Source organism: Phyllobates terribilis, unplaced genomic scaffold (assembly GCF_046119375.1).
Source record: "Phyllobates terribilis strain yellow unplaced genomic scaffold, ASM4611937v1 Scaffold_7__3_contigs__length_470593459, whole genome shotgun sequence".
Classification (NCBI taxonomy): domain Eukaryota; kingdom Metazoa; phylum Chordata; class Amphibia; order Anura; family Dendrobatidae; genus Phyllobates; species Phyllobates terribilis.
The window spans coordinates 18,815,511-18,835,629 of record NW_027362767.1 but is presented as its reverse complement, the minus strand read 5'-3'; the positions used below and the strand labels follow the sequence as shown (position 1 = coordinate 18,835,629).

General features: G+C 49.9%; 1 protein-coding gene across 3 annotated transcripts in view; it reads right to left on the bottom strand.

Moving 5' to 3' along the window:
* FOXN3 (forkhead box N3) overlaps positions 1 to 20,119 on the bottom strand; it is a 179,230-nt gene that overhangs the window by 61,863 nt on the left and 97,248 nt on the right. The window contains exon 1 of one of the 3 annotated variants that reach the window (XM_073638218.1): positions 7,370 to 7,923. The exons of the other annotated variants lie outside the window; for them this stretch is intronic. The gene's annotated coding sequence lies outside the window, so the exon portion shown is untranslated. Of the gene's footprint in view, positions 1 to 7,369; positions 7,924 to 20,119 lie in introns of those variants that run through there. 3 annotated transcript variants of the gene reach the window in all.

Below are 20,119 nucleotides of genomic sequence, written 5' to 3'. Positions count from 1 at the left end.
TCTGCTTGCTGTCACAGTCTCTGCTTGCTGTCACCGTCTCTGCTTGCTAACTATCTCTGCTTGCTGTCCGTCTCTGCTTGCTGTCACCGTCTCTGCTTGCTGTCACCGTCTCTGCTTGCTGCTGCCATTTCTCGCAGGCCGGACAATCCTCTGAGCTCAGCAGCTGCAGTATATATTAGGCTGACAGTAACAATGTATCAGTCTGCAGTCCTGTGTAGGACACAATAGTGACAAACCCTGTGAGATTTTGGATTTTCCTGGCATACAGAACATATAAAGCCGTTCCAACCCTTTTATTTCTGGTTAATCAAATCTTATGTGTATCGGGGTCTCCAAACTATTGTCTGACAGCAAATGTAGGGGGAGAAAGAAGGAACATGCTGAAAATCACAGCACAGGAGATAAGCGGCTGCCGGAGAATTTCATAGAAAAATGACGGATCACTAAGGCCCTGTTCACACTGCATTTCCCTAAAAACAGAAAGCAGACGAGCTGCCGACAGGGCCGTAGAATACAACGACACAAACTTGGTGGTTCGTCTGAATCCCATTTTTAGGGGGAATTCAGACAGATCCCCTGGACGCACTACAGAAACGCAGTGTGAACGAGGCCTAATATTGTGGTGGATTGTTACCCTGGCAGGATAACATCGTAAAAGAGTTAAATGCGGGTCAGACCATTATGCAGGAAGGAGGGGGAGTCCGCATTTGCATGGATGTTTATAGACACAGCTGATGACTAATACCAGAGTCCGACTAACGGAAAATTCTGCTTCTCTGCGAAAACAGAGGATAAAGCATAAGATGTCAGCGTCAACAGATGTGAGATCACTGGAGTCCTACAGAGACACTTCCTCCATATTCCCAATGTCTAAGCTCCTCCCCCTCACTGATGCTCCTCCCCCTCACTGACGCCCCGCCCTTGTGTCCATTTCCTGACCATCCTCTTCTCACTGGTGGTTTAGGTATTTCTAGGTGAATCATTTTTTCCTTGCTGCCATGGAAATCATCTCTCCAAGCACAGACTTCCTCTTTAGCTTGTGATCTGAACAAGCAGTGCTGCAGTGTAAAGCATAGAGCAGAGACACAGCAACAGCCGTAAGTGGATTTCAGACAACCGGAGACTCCAATAGACAATAGGTTCACGTCTGCGCTAGGATTTTCTCTGTCCTGTGATAATGCGCATGGAGCCGGCAGTGGGGAGGACTTCTGCTATATACCCCCTTACTGCGCCATGGATATATGCGTGCGGTATATACCAGGATTACACATGCAGGGCGCGACATCGGCAGCTCCACTCTGCCCACTTCAGACACCCACCAGGCGGCTGCGTATGGATTACAGAGTCCAATATCAAAGATAAGGACAAAGGTAAATGCCAACACAAAGGGACGGCCGCGCGGGTGAACAGACAGGGTATCACCAGGGGAAGTCATCAAAACTACTTTATCAAAAGAAAAACTCCTCCAAAAAATAATGTTCTCTGCAGCGGTTTCCGCGCCGCCTCAAAAAAAAATATTCAATGTGCACATGTCCTAATAATGAACGAACAGCAGCTTCCCAGGTAAAACGCAAAAGTAAGAATGGGCCAGAAGCTCAGATGGTATAAGGCTGTGTTCACACGCATCGGTCACTTTATCTTGCAGGGGAGCAGCAGCGTCGCCTCACGACCGAACGTCCATTGTTATCAGCTGCGAGATTGAGGGACTGTGCAGGGAAACTGTAAACTCTAGGTACCGGAGATACCCCGTATATACCAGTGATGACAGTGCACCAGAAGGATGCTGTGCAGTCCGTCACTTATTACATGGAAGAGCATGGCAGCCATTCTTTCCCCTACCTGATGTGGCTGATAACAGGGAGCAATCGACTGCATGTCTGTGTCCTGCATTGGTCCAGATTGTAGTCATCTGCTCAGCGATAGAGAGAATGCTATAACACAGCAGCAATATAATGTCTGGACGCCTGTGAATGAGCGATGACAATTCCCCTATCACAGAATTCACAACTCCCAGCAAGTCCTGCTTGTTCAGTGTCTGCACAGTCTGGCTGGTAATTTACATTCTGGAAATTGTCATCTTTACACATTGCACTATACAGTCATAAGACAAAGGAAAAACTAACCTCCCCACCTCCCACCGCACACATTAGATAGCCGTCAGCGCTCCCCCCCCGACTCCCCCATATACAGGAGCGCTCGCTCTGCCCAATTCCTGTGTTCTCTATGAGAGTCGCTGATAGATTCCTCTGGGGCCGGAATATCCCTAGAGTCATTGTCCATTTAGAAGACCCATTTCCCCCAAGCTTTAACTTCCTGGCTGATGTCTTGAGATGTTGCTTCAGTATTGCCACATAATCTTCTTTTCTCATGATGCCATCTATTTTGTGAAGTGCACCAGTCCCTCCTCAGCAAAACAACCCCACAACATGATGCTGCCACCCCCGTGTTTCACAGTTGGGATGGTGTTCTTAGGCTTCCAAGCTTCTACCTCCAAAAGTAACGATGGTCATTATGCCCAAAAAGTTCAATTTTAGTTTCATCAGACCACAGGACATGTCTCCAAATATTAAGGTCTTTCATCCTGTGTGCATTTGCAATCATTAATCTGGCTTTTTTATGTTTCTTTTGGAGTAATGGCTTCATCCTGGCACAGTGGCCTTTCAGCCCATCTTGATACAGTACTCGTTTCACTGTGGATATTGACACAATCTTACCACCATCATCTTCACAAGGTCTTTTGCTTTTGTCCTTGGGTTGATATGCACATGTCGGACCAAAGCACGTTCATCTCTGGGACACAGAAACCGTCTCCTTCCTGAGCGGTATGATGGCTGGACATTCCCATCTTGTTTGTACTCGCGTATAATTGTTTGTACAGATGAACGAGGCACCTTCAGGTATCTTGAAATTGTACCCAAGAATGAGCCAGACTTGTGCAAGTCCACAATTCTCTTCCTGATATCTTGGCTGATTTCTTTAGACTTTCCCATGATGCCACACAAAGAAGCAGTGTGTTTCAGGTGTGCATTAAAATACATCCACAGTTGTGTCTCTAATTAACTCAGATGTTGCCAAAAAAAACTATCAGAAGTTTCCAAACACATGACATCATCATATGGGCCGTCCAGAATTGTTTAAAGGCATAGTAATCTTAGTGTATGTAAACTTTTGACTCGGCAGTAAGTAATAAAAAATGTTTTAAAACATTCTCTCTCTCTCATTATTCTGGCATTTGGCAAATATTAAAAATGATGGTAATCCTAATTGACCTAAAACAGGAAAGGTTTATTCTGATTTCATGTCAGATATTGAGAAAAACATGCATGAGTGACTTATTATATAGTGTATGGAAACTTCTGGTTTCAACTGTATTTAAGTACTTGGATAAGAATACAATAATTAACCAGAGCCAGCATGGGTTTGTAGCAAACAAGTCATGCCAGACTAATCTAATTTCCTTCTATGGAATCACTGACTGGGTGGATCAGGGAAATGCGGTAGATATAGTCTATCTCGACTTCAGCAAAGCATTTGATGAAGTATCTCATACTATCCTTATTGAAAAAATGACCAAGTATGGGATTGACAAGACTACGGTTACGTGGATTCATAACTGGCTCAGTGATCGTACTCAAAGAGTGGTAATAATTGGTTGCACATCTAATTGGGAGAATGTTTCAAGTGGGGTACCACAAAGCTGTCCTGGCCCCAGTGTAGTTCAACATTTCTATAAATGATCTAGAAAAGGGAACTGAAGGTAAACTAATCAACTTTTCAGATGATGCAAAGCTAGAAGGGATAGTTAACACTAGAGAAGACCGAGAAAGGATTCAGAAGGACATAGATAAGCTTGAACAATGGTCAGCAACTAATAGAATGGTATTTAACAGGGAGAAATGTAAGATTCTACATCTGGGTAAGAAAAACGAAAATGACATCTAGAGAATTGGAGGAATAGAACTAAGCAACAGCACGTGTGGAAAAGACTTGGGTATACTAATAGATCACAGACTGCACATGAGTCAACAGTGTGATGCAGCAGCAAAAAAGGAAAACATAGTTCTGGGAAGTATTAAGAGAAGCATAGAGTCTAGATCACGTGAAGTCATTATCCCCCTCACCTCCTCCTTGGTCAGACCTCATCTGGATACTGTGTCCAGTTCTGGGCACCACATCTTAAAAAAGACATGAAGAAACTGGAGCAAGTTGAGAGAAGAGCGCCCAGGATGGTGAGCGGGCTGCAAACTATGTCCTATGAGGAACGGTTAGAGGATTTGGGAATGTTTAGCAACAGAGAAGACTGAGAGGAGAGTAATAACTGTCAACAAATATCTGAAGGGCCGTCACACTGTGGAGGGATCAGCTTTATTCTCATTTGCACAAAGAAAGACTAGAAGCAATGGGATGAAACAAAGGGAGAAGATACAGATTAGATATTAGAAAAAGCTTTTTGACAGTGAGATGAACAGGTGGCTACGAGAGGTGGTGAGTTCTTCAATGGAAGTCTTCACACAGAGGCTGGACAGACATCTGTCTGAGATGGTTTAGTGACTCCTGCATTGAGCCGGGGGTTGGACACTAGGACCTTGGAGGTCCCCTCCAACGAGAACATTCTAGGATTCTATGAATACTAGCGGTTTAAGATGACTTTAGATTACTGTGTATGAGGGTCTTAACTGCCCCCTCAGTTGTAGATTAGGTGAGATGTCATTGGGAAGTCCAAGATTAAGCTTTCTACTTCTAATAAAAATGAGCAGAATAGTGAGTGCAGCTCTGGAGGATAATACAGGATATAACTCAGGATCAGTAATGTAATGTATGTACACAGTGACTGCACCAGCAGAATAGTGAGTGCAGCTCTGGAGTATAATACAGGATGTAACTCAGGATCAGTAATGTAATGTATGTACACAGTGACTTCACCAGCAGAATAGTGAGTGCAGCTCTGGAGTATAATACAGGATGTAACTCAGGATCAGTAATGTAATGTATGTACACAGTGACTGCACCTGCAGAAAAGTGAGTGCAGCTCTGGAGTATAATACAAGATGTAACTCAGGATCAGTACAGGATCAGTAATGTAAAGTATGTACACAGTGACTGCACCAGCAGAATAGTGAGTGCAGCTCTGGAGTGCAATACAGGAGGTAACTCAGGATCAGTAATGTAATGTATGTACACAGTGACTGCACCAGCAGAATAGTGAGTGCAGCTCTGGAGTGCAATACAGGATGTAACTCAGGATCAGTAATGTAATGTATGTACACAGTGACTGCACCAGCAGAGTAGTGAGTGAAGCTCTGGAGTATAATACAGTATGTAACTCAGGATCAGTAATATAATGTATGTACACAGTGACTGCACCAGCAGAATAGTGAGTGCAGCTCTGGAGTATAATACAGGATGTAACTCAGGATCAGTAATGTATGTACACAGTGACTGCACCAGCAGAATAGTGAGTGCAGCTCTGGAGTATAATACAGGATGCAACTCAGGATCAGTAATATAATGTATGTACACAGTGACTGCACCAGCAGAATAGTGAGTGCAGCTCTGGAGTGTAATATAGGATGTAACTCAGGATCAGTAATGTAATGTATGTACACAGTGACTGCACCAGCAGAATAGTGAGTGCAGCTCTGGAGTATAATACAGGAGGTAACTCAGGATCAGTAATGTAAAGTATGTACACAGTGACTGCACCAGCAGAATAGTGAGTGCAGCTCTGGAGTGTAATACAGGATGTAACTCAGGATCAGTAATGTAATGTATGTACACAGTGACTGCACCTGCAGAATAGTGAGTGCAGCTCTGGTGTATAATACAGGATGTAACTCAGGATCAGTAATGTAATGTATGTACACAGTGATTGCACCAGCAGAATAGTGAGTGCAGCTCTGGGGTATAATACAGGATGTAACTCAGGATCAGTAATGTAGTGTATGTACACAGTGACTGCACCAGCAGAATAGTGAGTGCAGCTCTGGAGTATAATACAGGCTGTAACTCAGGATCAGTAATGTAATGTATGTACACAGTGATTGCACCAGCAGAATAGTGAGTGCAGCTCTGGGGTATAATACAGGATGTAACTCAGGATCAGTAATGTAATGTATGTACACAGTGACTGCACCAGCAGAATAGTGAGTGCAGCTCTGGAGTATAATACAGGAGGTAACTCAGGATCAGTATTGTAATGTATGTACACAGTGACTGCACCAGCAGAATAGTGAGTGCAGCTCTGGAGTATAATACAGGATGTAACTCAGGATCAGTAATGTATGTACACAGTGAGTGCACCAGCAGAATAGTGAGCGCAGCTCTGGAGTATAATACAGGATGTAACTCAGGATCAGTAATATAATGTATGTACACAGTGACTACACCAGCAGAATAGTGAGTGCAGCTCTGGAGTATAATACAGGAAGTAACTCAGGATCAGTAATGTAATGTATGTACACAGTGACTGCACCAGCAGAATAGTGAGTGCAGCTCTGGAGTATAATACAGGATGTAACTCAGGATCAATAATGTAATGTATGTATACATTGACTGCACCAGCAGAATAGTGAGTGCAGCTCTGGAGTATAATACAGGATGTAACTCAGGATCAGTAATGTAATATATGTACACAGTGACTGCACCAGCAGAATAGCGAGTGCAGCTCTTGAGTGTAATACAGGAGGTAACTCAGGATCAGTAATATAATGTATGTACAGAGTGACAGCACCAGCAGAATAGTGAATGCAGCTCTGGAGTAAAGTACAGGATGTGACTCAGGGCTTGTACAAGATTTGCCATATTGTATATGTGATTTTAAAAGGGAATCTGTCAGTGATTGTCCCTCCTGAGCCGTCTATTTGGGCACGCAGGTCATAGGAAGCTGAATAAAATGATACCTCGATATCTGTGATCTGATTACTTATTCCAGAGAAATCCACATTTTTCTTAATATGTAAATGAACTGTTAAGATCTATTGGCCGGACATAGATCTCCACGAGAATCTGCCTCCAGAGCTTATTGTAAATGACGGGGCGTTACCAGTGTGAGACATGTAATGACTGACAGACAGCTATCCTGTTCTACATGTCTCACACTGGTAACGCCCCGTCATTTACAATAAGCTCTGGAGGCAGATTCTCGTGGAGATCTATGTCCGGCCAATAGATCTTAACAGTTCATTTACATATTAAGAAAAATGTGGATTCCTCTGGAATAAGACCTCAGATCGCAGATATCAAGGAATCATTTTATTCAGCTTCCTATGACCTGAGTGCCCATATAGACGGCTCAGGAGAGTTGATCCTACTGATATTCCTTTTCATTTGGTGAAGATTTTCTGAAGCTCCTTGAGATTGTTCTTGGTACCTTCACTCGTCTCTTCGCTTTCCCAGACCTTACACAGCTGCGCTCCTTTCTCATATTGTGATAGGACGCTTCCACATCTCCAGTCTCATCTTGCAGGTCTACAGGACAGGCTGTAGCATTGCCGAGCGATCCCTGGGACGGTATACAGTTCACTTGGCTCCACGAGTCTCTTCTGGGCCGGGCAAACAACAAGCCTGCACGTCCAATATCTCCACCATCGTCAGTAGGTGCAGCTCCTGATTCCGACGAGCAGCAGACAAAGTGTTAACAGATCCCTGAGGACCTGGGACAAAAACGAGTCCTCCAAAACATGTCGCCTGTGCGTGTCGCTGGAAGACGTCAGCGGCTTCACAGCGTCACGTGCTTCCAATAACCAGTTTGGTGAGGATGGCTGACATCAGCGGCCGCCTGAGCTTCCTGTGGATCTCTCCACACCCTGCTGCCACAATGTACCTGGACTAGAGAGTGCAGCGAGACCCCCGGGGCACTGTGCCGTCTGGCAGGCTGGATAACCCGCCACCCCCAGGATTTGTGCATTCTGGTCTGACTTTAGAACCAAAAAAAAACATAAAACAGGACTGCCTCCAAAACTGAGGTGGAAGGGAGGTGTCGGGGCTTGCTGGGACTTGCAGTTCAACAAATGCTACAGGCCCAGAGAGCGGGACACCAACAGAAATGTATCAGACACACCCGAGAAGTTTACTTTAAGTTCTGCAACTTTTTAATATATGTTGTGTCCCAGCACCCCAACATTGTCAAGATATCTGCTTGCTGTGGGGAATGGAAACTTCAAGCAGAGGCTGAAACCTATACAGATCTATTGCCTCATCATTGCTGAAGATGTGCTACAATGTATCAGTGTATAGACACTGGATACGATACTACAGTATGTGTCATAAGATGCAAAATCTGTATAATCAGTCACTAAGCATAGCCTGAGCGATCCTCTGCTCACCGCAGGGCAGCCAATAGAAATGGCTGTCTGCCCGGGGAAGGAGCAGAGGCCCGGCACTACATGGCTGTACAGCTGAGAAAACTCCTTGTGTAGGGGAAATAAGAAGGAACGATAAAGCTGCCAGAGGGGGAAGGAGATTGATTCTGCCTAGAGCCCACCTCTGGCCACCACTCCCTCTAGAGGCGATAAGCAGTACTGAGCCCTGAATCCAAACCCGACACGCCTGATCCCCCCATGTTACCAACAGACTTCCCTGCCTGAAGCAGTTAATGCAAACATTGTGAGTGACAGGCACAAATACCCGGTCCCCCGCGCCTTTACCTGACCTACTTGTGTTTTCGGTAGCGATCAGTACACATTAGTGAACCAGGATGTTTTGGAAGTTGATGAAAGCCTTTAATGTGCGCTCACTGATGGAAGCGCGGGGAGTTCAGCACACAAAGCTTTTTTTTTTTTTTTTTTGCTTTTTGTTATGGATTTTTCATCCTTTTCCTTCAGAGACTTGAAGTGAAGCTCGGGTTTGGAGAAACTTTGCAGAATATATTATGGAGATGTACTGCCGAATCGCTGCACTTTAGATGAAATATACTATGCTTCCATACCTCATACTGATATATCATTCCCACTATAGTCCCATCCAGAGCTGCAATCACAATACTTCTAGTTTCTATTGGAAACAGACTGGTTTATCTCGACCCTACTGTCAGGCCCCCAACTACAAAAAGCACTCAAGAAAACCATGGGTCAAGCAGTCATGTGTTTTCTATTGCTTTCAGACCCTCTGTCCCCTCTTCCAGACACCTCTGTCCCCCCCTCCAGACACCTCTGTCCCCTCCTCCAGACACCTGTCCCCCCCTCCAGACACCTCTGTCCCCCTTCTCAAGAGACCTCTGTCCCCCCCTCCAGACCCCTCTGTCCCCTCCTCCAGACACCTCTGTCCCCCTTCTCAAGAGACCTCTGCCCCCCCCTCCAGACACCTCTGTCCCCTCCTCCAGACACCTCTGTCCCCTCCTCCAGATACCTCTGTCCTCTCCTCCAGACACCTCTGTCCCCCCCTCCAGACACCTCTGTCCCCTCCTCCAGACACCTCTGTCCCCTCCTCCAGAGACCTCTGTCCCCCCCTCCAGACACCTCAGTCTCCTCCTCCAGACCCTTCTGTCTCCCTCTGCCAGACACCTTCTCCCCCTACTCCAAACTCCTGTTTCCCTCCGCCAGACCCCTCTGTCCCCCTACTCCAGACCCCTGTTTCCCTCTGGCAGACCCCTCTGTCCCCCTACTCCAGACTCCTCTGTTTCCCTCCGCCAGACCGCTCTATCCTCCTACTCCAGACTCCTGTCCCCCTCCTCTAGACCCCTCTGTTTCCCTCCGCCAGACCCCTCTGTCCCCCTCCTCCAAACCCCTCTGTCCCCCTCCTCCAGACCCCTCTGTCTCCCTCCGCCAAACCCCTCTGTCCCCCTCCGCCAGACCCCTCTGTCCCCCTACTCCAGACCCCTGTTTCCCTCTGGCAGACCCCTCTGTCCCCCTACTCCAGACTCCTCTGTTTCCCTCCGCCAGACCGCTCTATCCTCCTACTCCAGACTCCTGTCCCCCTCCTCTAGACCCCTCTGTTTCCCTCCGCCAGACCCCTCTGTCCCCCTCCTCCAAACCCCTCTGTCCCCCTCCTCCAGACCCCTCTGTCTCCCTCCGCCAAACCCCTCTGTCCCCCTCCGCCAGACCCCTCTGTCCCCCTACTCCAGACTCCTCTGTTTCCCTCCACCAGACCGCTCTATCCTCCTACTCCAGACTCCTGTCCCCCTCCTCTAGACCCCTCTGTTTCCCTCCTCCAGACCCCTCTGTCTCCCTCCGCCAAACCCCTCTGTCCCCCTCCGCCAGACCCTTCTGGCAGCCACTTATCTACTCGAGAATAATAGCCTTAAGCATTTTACATTTAAACCTCCTCCCAGCAACATCTTTCGGGTCGGGGGAGAATTGGGCGGCTGAGGTGACACCATACAGACTTCATTTACATCAGGACGGGTGAGCTGCTCTATTTTCTGTATACCAAATGCTCCCCGTACACATCATTTGATCAGTTTGGGGTCTTTACAGTTCAGCTTTGTGCAACTACCATCTGAAGTCAGTAATGCACTGCTTTTTTCTTGTAATAGATCAGATCTACCTCTCTGGTCCAGATGTCACCTCTCTGCTGTCCAAAATCCCTAAGTTTCTATCAGCCATATCCTCCTCCTCCTCCTCTCGCTTCCTCAAACTCATTGAGGACAAAACTGAGCTCATCATCTTTCCTCCATCTCATCACCCCTACCTGATCACAAACGACATCACACTCTCCCCTGTACCAAAAGTCCGCTGCCTCGGAGTAACCTTCAACTCTGCCCTGTCCTTCACACCCCACATCCAAGCTCTCGCGACCTCCTGATGCTTCCAACTCAGTTTTCTAAAATCCATCATTTCCTCAACCCTGAATCTACTGAAATGTTAGTGCCCTCATCATCTCCCACCTGGACTACTGCAATATCCTCCTCTGTGGCCTCTCTGCCAACACTCCCGCACCCCTCCAGTTCATCCTTAACTCTGCTGCACAACTAATCCACCTCTCTCCTCGCTACTCCTGTGTGTCTCCCCTCTGCAAATCCCTTCACTGGCTCCCATTCCCCCAACGTATCCAGCTCAAACTACTAACACTTACCTACACTGAACTAATCTCCCAATATCTTCCAACACGTAATCTCCGGTCCTCCCAAGACCTCCTTCTCTCCTCCACACTTGTATGTTCCTCAGCCAATCACCTCCAAGACGTCTCCCGAGTATCCCCCATCTTTTCTATTCTGGAATTCTGTGCCTCAACATGTCCGATTATTATCCACCACATTCACAACCTTCAGACGTAACTTGAAAACCCGTCTCTTCAAGAAAGCTAAAGCCTGCAACCCCACTGTCGCCTCACCACCACCTGCAACGACACCTCATCACCACCAGAGCTGCCACCTCACCACAGCCTGCAATGACCCCCAGCCATCTCACCACCACTACAGCTGCTGCCTCACCACTACAGGAGCTGCCGCCTCACCACAGCATGCAATGACCCCCAGTCATCTCACCACCACCGCAGCTACTGCCTCACCATATCATAGAATCATAGAATCATAGAATGGTAGAGTTGGAAGGGACCTCCTGGGTCATCTGGTCCAACCCCCTGCTCAAAGCAGGATTCACTAGATCATCTCAGACAGATGTCTGTCCAGCCTCTGTTTGAAGACGTCCATTGAAGGGGAACTCACCACCTCTCGTGGCCGCCTGTTCCACTCATTGATCACCCTCACTGTCAAAAAGTTTTTTCTAATATCTAATCTGTGTCTCCTCCCATTTAGTTTCATCCCATTGCTTCTAGTCTTTCCTTGTGCAAATGAGAATAAAGATGATCCTTCTACAATGTGACAGCCCTTGACATATTTGTAGACAGCTATTAAGTCTCCTCTCAGTCTTCTTTTTTGCAAGCTAAACATTCCCAAATCCTGCAACCGTTCCTCATAGGACATGGTTTGCAGACCAGTCACCATTCTGGTCGCTCTTCTCTGAACTTGCTCCAGTTTGTCTATGTCTTTTTTAAAATGTGGTGCCCAAAACTGTACACAGTATTCCAGATGAGGTCTGACCAAAGAGGAGTAAAGACCGATAATGACTTCACGTGATCTAGACTGTATGCTTCTGTTAATACATCCCAGAATTGTATTTGCCTTTTTTGCTGCTGCATCACGCTGTTGACTCATGTTCAGTCTATGATCTATTAGTATACCTAAGTCTTTTTCACATGTACTGTTGCTTAGCTCTATTCCTCCCATTCTGTATATGTATTTTTCATTTTTATTGCCCAGATGTAGTACTTTGCATTTTTCCCTGTTAAAAACCATTCTGTTGGTTGCTGCCCACTGCTCCAGTTTATTTAGGTCTTTTTGAATCCTCTCTCTCTCTTCTCTAGTATTAGCTATCCCTCCTAGCTTTGTGTCATCAGAAAATTTAATCAGTTTACCCTCAATTCCTTCATCTAAATCATTGATAAAGATGTTGAACAATACAGGTCCCAGGACGGAGCCCTGTGGTACCCCACTTGAGACATTCATCCAGCTGGATGTGAAGCCATTTACAACCACCCTTTGAGTCCGATCACTAAGCCAGTTATGAATCCACCTAACAGTTGCCTGGTCCATTGCATACTTGGTCATTTTTTCAATAAGGAAATGTGAGATTCTTTGTCAAATGCTTTGCTGAAGTCAAGATATACTATACTACACCACTACAGGAGCTGCCGCCTCACCACAGCCTGCAATGACCCCCAGTCATCTCACCACCACTGCAGCTGCTGCCTCACCACTACAGGAGCTGCCGCCTCACCACAGCCTGCAATGACCCCCAGCCATCTCACCACCACCGCAGCTGCTGCCTCACCACTACAGGAGCTGCCGCTTCACCACAGCATGCAATGACCCCCAGTCATCTCACCACCACTGCAGCTGCTGCCTCACTACCACAGGAGCTGCCACCTCATCACAGCCGCAATGACCCCCTGCCATCTCACCACCACCGCAGCTGCTGCCTCACTACCACAGGAGCTGCCGCTTCATCACAGCCTGCAATGACCCCCAGCCATCTCACCACCACTACAGCTGCTGCCTCACCACTACAGGAGCTGCCGCCTCACCACAGCCTACAATGACCCCCAGCCATCTCACCACCACCTCAGCTGCTGCCTCACCACTACAGGAGCTGCCACCTCATCACAGCCTGCAATGACCCCCTGCCATCTCACCACCACCGCAGCTGCTGCCTCACTACCACAGGAGCTGCCGCTTCATCACAGCCTGCAATGACCCCCAGCCATCTCACCACCACTACAGCTGCTGCCTCACCACTACAGGAGCTGCCGCCTCACCACAGCATGCAATGACCCCCAGCCATCTCACCACCACCGCAGCTGCTGCCTCACCACTACAGGAGCTGCCGCCTCACCACAGCCTGTAATGACCCCCAGCCATCTCACCACCACTACAGCTGCTGCCTCACCACTACAGGAGCTGCCGCCTCACCACAGCCTACAATGACCCCCAGCCATCTCACCACCACCTCAGCTGCTGCCTCACCACTACAGGAGCTGCCGCCTCACCACAGCATGCAATGACCCCCAGCCATCTCACCACCACCGCAGCTGCTGCCTCACCACTACAGGAGCTGCCGCCTCACCACAGCCTGTAATGACCCCCAGCCATCTCACCACCACTACAGCTGCTGCCTCACCACTACAGGAGCTGCCGCCTCACCACAGCCTGTAATGACCCCCAGCCATCTCACCACCACTACAGCTGCTGCCTCACCACTACAGGAGCTGCCGCCTCACCACAGCCTGCAATGACCCCCAGCCATCTCACCACCACCTCAGCTGCTGCCTCACCACTACAGGAGCTGCCGCCTCACCACAGCATGCAATGACCCCCAGCCATCTCACCACCACCGCAGCTGCTGCCTCACCACTACAGGAGCTGCCGCCTCACCACAGCCTGCAATGACCCCCAGCCATCTCACCACCACTACAGCTGCTGCCTCACCACTACAGGAGCTGCCGCCTCACCACAGCCTACAATGACCCCCAGCCATCTCACCACCACCGCAGCTGCTGCCTCACCACTACAGGAGCTGCCGCCTCACCACAGCCTGTAATGACCCCCAGCCATCTCATCACCACCGCAGCTGCTGCCTCACCACTACAGGAGCTGCCGCCTCACCACAGCCTGCAATGACTCCGTTGTCACCTCATCACCACCGGAGCTGCCGCCTCACCACCACTGGAGCTGCTGCCTCAGCACAGCCTGCAATGACTCCGCTGTCACCTCACCACCACCGAAGCTGCCACCTCAGCACAGCCTGCAATGACTCCGCTGTCACCTCACCACCACTGGAGCTGCTGCCTCAGCACAACCTGCAATGACTCCGCTGTCACCTCACCACCACTGGAGCTGCTGCCTCAGCACAGCCTGCAATGACCCCTTCATCACCTCACCACCACTGGAGCTGCCACCTCAGCACAGCCTGCAATGACCCCTCCATCACCTCACCACCACTGGAGCTGCTGCCTCAGCACATCCTGCAATGACTCTGCTGTCACCTCACCACCACTGGAGCTGCTGCCTCAGCACAGCCTGCAATGACCCCTCCATCACCTCACCACCACTGGAGCTGCTGCCTCACCACAGCCTGCAATGACTCCGCTGTCACCTCACCACCACTGGAGCTGCTGCCTCACCACAGCCTGCAATGACCCCTCAATCACCTTACCACCACTGGAGCTTCTGCCTCACCACAGCCTGCAATGACCCCTCTGTCACCTCACCACCACTGGAGCAACTGCCTCAGCACAGCCTGCAATGACTCCGCTGTCACCTCACCACCACTGGAGCAACTGCCTCAGCACAGCCTGCAATGACTCCGCTGTCACCTCACCACCACTGGAGCTGCGGCCTCACCACAGCCTGCAAAGACTCCGCTGTCACCTCACCACCACTGGAGCAACTGCCTCAGCACAACCTGCAATGACTCCGCTGTCACCTCACCACCACTGGAGCTGCTGTCTAAGCACAGCCTGCAATGACCCCTCCATCACCTCACCACCACTGGAGCTGCTGCCTCACCACAGCCTGCAATAACTCCGCTGTCACCTCACCACCACTGGAGCTGCGGCCTCACCACAGCCTGCAATGACTCCGCTGTCACCTCACCACCACTGGAGCTGCTGCCTAAGCACAGCCTGCAATGACCCCTCCATCACCTCACCACCACTGGAGCTGCTGCCTCAGCACAGCCTGCAATGACTCCGCTGTCACCTCACCACCACTGGAGCTGCGGCCTCACCACAGCCTGCAAAGACTCCGCTGTCACCTCACCACCACTGGAGCAACTGCCTCAGCACAACTTGCAATGACTCCGCTGTCACCTCACCACCACTGGAGCTGCTGTCTAAGCACAGCCTGCAATGACCCCTCCATCACCTCACCACCACTGGAGCTGCTGCCTCACCACAGCCTGCAATAACTCCGCTGTCACCTCACCACCACTGGAGCTGCGGCCTCACCACAGCCTGCAATGACTCCGCTGTCACCTCACCACCACTGGAGCTGCTGCCTAAGCACAGCCTGCAATGACCCCTCCATCACCTCACCACCACTGGAGCTGCTGCCTCACCACAGCCTGCAATGACCCCTCCATCACCTCACCACCACTGGAGCTGCAGCCTCACCACAGCTTGCAATGACTCCGCTGTCACCTCACCATCACTGGAGCAACTGCCTCAGCACAGCCTGCAATGACTCCGCTGTCACCTCACCACCACTGGAGCAACTGCCTCAGCACAGCCTGCAATGACTCCGCTGTCACCTCACCACCACTGGAGCTGCGGCCTCACCACAGCCTGCAAAGACTCCGCTGTCACCTCACCACCACTGGAGCAACTGCCTCAGCACAACCTGCAATGACTCTGCTGTCACCTCACCACCACTGGAGCTGCTGTCTAAGCACAGCCTGCAATGACCCCTCCATCACCTCACCACCACTGGAGCTGCTGCCTCACCACAGCCTGCAATAACTCCGCTGTCACCTCACCACCACTGGAGCTGCGGCCTCACCACAGCCTGCAATGACTCCGCTGTCACCTCACCACCACTGGAGCTGCTGCCTAAGCACAGCCTGCAATGACCCCTCCATCACCTCACCACCACTGGAGCTGCTGCCTCAGCACAGCCTGCAATGACTCCGCTGTCACCTCACCACCACTGGAGCTGCGGCCTCACCACAGCCTGCAAAGACTCCGCTGTCACCTCACCACCACTGGAGCAACTGCCTCAGCACAACCTGCAATGACTCCGCTGTCACCTCACCACCACTGGAGCTGCTGTCTAAGCACAGCCTGCAATGACCCCTCCATCACCTCACCACCACTGGAGCTGCTGCCTCACCACAGCCTGCAATAACTCCGCTGTCACCTCACCACCACTGGAGCTGCGGCCTCACCACAGCCTGCAATGACTCCGCTGTCACCTCACCACCACTGGAGCTGCTGCCTAAGCACAGCCTGCAATGACCCCTCCATCACCTCACCACCACTGGAGCTGCTGCCTCACCACAGCCTGCAATGACCCCTCCATCACCTCACCACCACTGGAGCTGCTGCCTCACCACAGCTTGCAATGACTCCGCTGTCACCTCACCACCACTGGAGCAACTGCCTCAGCACAGCCTGCAATGACTCCGCTGTTACCTCACCACCACTGGAGCAACTGCCTCAGCACAGCCTGCAATGACTCCGCTGTCACCTCACCACCACTGGAGCAACTGCCTCAGCACAGCCTGCAATGACTCCGCTGTCACCTCACCACCACTGGAGCAACTGCCTCAGCACAACCTGCAATGACTCCGCTGTCACCTCACCACCACTGGAGCTGCTGTCTAAGCACAGCCTGCAATGACCCCTCCATCACCTCACCACCACTGGAGCTGCTGCCTCACCACAGCCTGCAATAACTCCGCTGTCACCTCACCACCACTGGAGCTGCGGCCTCACCACAGCCTGCAATGACTCCGCTGTCACCTCACCACCACTGGAGCTGCTGCCTAAGCACAGCCTGCAATGACCCCTCCATCACCTCACCACCACTGGAGCTGCTGCCTCAGCACAGCCTGCAATGACTCCGCTGTCACCTCACCACCACTGGAGCTGCGGCCTCACCACAGCCTGCAAAGACTCCGCTGTCACCTCACCACCACTGGAGCAACTGCCTCAGCACAACCTGCAATGACTCCGCTGTCACCTCACCACCACTGGAGCTGCTGTCTAAGCACAGCCTGCAATGACCCCTCCATCACCTCACCACCACTGGAGCTGCTGCCTCACCACAGCCTGCAATAACTCCGCTGTCACCTCACCACCACTGGAGCTGCGGCCTCACCACAGCCTGCAATGACTCCGCTGTCACCTCACCACCACTGGAGCTGCTGCCTCACCACAGCCTGCAATGACCCCTCCATCACCTCACCACCACTGGAGCTGCTGCCTCACCACAGCCTGCAATGACCCCTCCATCACCTCACCACCACTGGAGCTGCTGCCTCACCACAGCTTGCAATGACTCCGCTGTCACCTCACCACCACTGGAGCAACTGCCTCAGCACAGCCTGCAATGACTCCGCTGTTACCTCACCACCACTGGAGCAACTGCCTCAGCACAGCCTGCAATGACTCCGCTGTCACCTCACCACCACTGGAGCAACTGCCTCAGCACAGCCTGCAATGACTCCGCTGTCACCTCACCACCACCGGAGCGGCCACAACTCCCCAACCTTCTGTCTCCTTCCCCATTACCCTGTAGACTGTAAGCCCACAAGGGTCGGACCCTCTCCCTCCTGTACCTGTCTGTCATTGTCAATCTGTTCATTGTAATTTATATCTGTATTTTGTATGTAACCTCTTCACATGTACAGTAGGCAGAAATCAATGGTGCTATATAAATAAATAATAATTCAAATCCCCCTTTCTCTCTGCTAGACCCAAAATCGCTGCTCAGGGGCAAATATGGAAGGGGTATATGAGAGAACGATCGCCCTGACAGCTCGGCTCACTATTATTAGTTAACGCCATGTTAAAAACACAGAGAACCCCAATCATGCAATGGGGTAAAGACCTGACAGCTCCATAGACATGAAGTTATTGGGGGATTTCTCAAATAATTGTTGAAACCCTCCAACTAATAGGTAAAGTTGGAAAAAAAACATCCCCCAGCTTCCGGGCAACACCCCATTAATGTACATACTGGCTTATCATCCATGCTAGATCAACAGAGAAGAGGGAGGGAACATGTCTGACAGACGCCGCTTATCTCGTAGGGAAAAAAGGATCAGATGGAATAAAGTCCAACCTGCGGGATCCTTCTCTTTTCCACAGACTTACGATTGTGAGGAAATCGTGCAGAGATCTGGGGCGCCAGCGGACCGCTCCTACCCAGTCTAGAAAGTCAGCATGGGTGATAATAGACGCCATAATCTGTGGCCTGATGTTGATTCAGGGCGATAAGTGACGATAACAAGATCTCTGCGTTATCAGTGCAGGAAGTCAAATACAGGATTAATCTCTGGAGAATCGTCAATCGATCTGCGGATACAGATATTGATGAATCACTTAACCGCTCGTCCCGTCCTGTGTAAAGAACATTGCACCCGTACAATTATTATTAGTCCTGCTCACATAGCTGAGGACTCGCTACAATGTGTCAGTGTACACAATGCTCTGTGTGGTCAGCAGAACAGTCCTGTTACAATGTATCCATAGAGTCCAGGCTGTAGCAGAACAGTCCTGTTACAATGTATCCATAGAGTCCAGGCTGTAGCAGAACAGTCCTGTTACAATGTATCCATAGAGTCCAGGCTGTAGCAGAACAGTCCTGTTACAATGTATCCATAGAGTCCAGGCTGTAGCAGAACAGTCCTGTTACAATGTATCCATAGAGTCCAGGCTGTAGTGGAACAGTCCTGTTACAATGTATCCATATAGTCCAGGCTGTAGCAGAACAGTCCTGTTACAATGTATCCATAGAGTCCAGGCTGTAGTGGAACAGTCCTGTTACAATGTATCCATAGAGTCCAGGCTGTAGTGGAACAGCCCTGTTACAATGTATCCATAGAGTCCAGGCTGTAGTGGAACAGTCCTGTCACAATGTATCCATATAGTCCAGGCTGTAGCAGAACAGTCCTGTTACAATGTATCCATAGAGTCCAGGCTGTAGCGGAACAGTCCTGTTACAATGTATCCATAGAGTCCAGGCTGTAGCAGAACAGTCCTGTTACAATGTATCCATAGAGTCCAGGCTGTAGCAGAACAGTCCTGTTACAATGTATCCATAGAGTCCAGGCTGTAGCAGAACAGTCCTGTTACAATGTATCCATAGAGTCCAGGCTGTAGCAGAACAGTCCTGTTACAATGTATCCATAGAGTCCAGGCTGTAGTGGAACAGTCCTGTTACAATGTATCCATATAGTCCAGGCTGTAGCAGAACAGTCCTGTTACAATGTATCCATAGAGTCCAGGCTGTAGCAGAACAGTCCTGTTACAATGTATCCATAGAGTCCAGGCTGTAGTGGAACAGTCCTGTTACAATGTATCCATAGAGTCCAGGCTGTAGTGGAATAGTCCTGTCACAATGTATCCATATAGTCCAGGCTGTAGCAGAACAGTCCTGTTACAATGTATCCATAGAGTCCAGGCTGTAGCGGAACAGTCCTGTTACAATGTATCCATAGAGTCCAGGCTGTAGCAGAACAGTCCTGTTACAATGTATCCATAGAGTCCAGGCTGTAGCAGAACAGTCCTGTTACAATGTATCCATAGAGTCCAGGCTGTAGCAGAACAGTCCTGTTACAATGTATCCATAGAGTCCAGGCTGTAGCAGAACAGTCCTGTTACAATGTATCCATAGAGTCCAGGCTGTAGTGGAACAGTCCTGTTACAATGTATCCATATAGTCCAGGCTGTAGCAGAACAGTCCTGTTACAATGTATCCATAGAGTCCAGGCTGTAGTGGAACAGTCCTGTTACAATGTATCCATAGAGTCCAGGCTGTAGTGGAACAGCCCTGTTACAATGTATCCATAGAGTCCAGGCTGTAGTGGAACAGTCCTGTCACAATGTATCCATATAGTCCAGGCTGTAGCAGAACAGTCCTGTTACAATGTATCCATAGAGTCCAGGCTGTAGCGGAACAGTC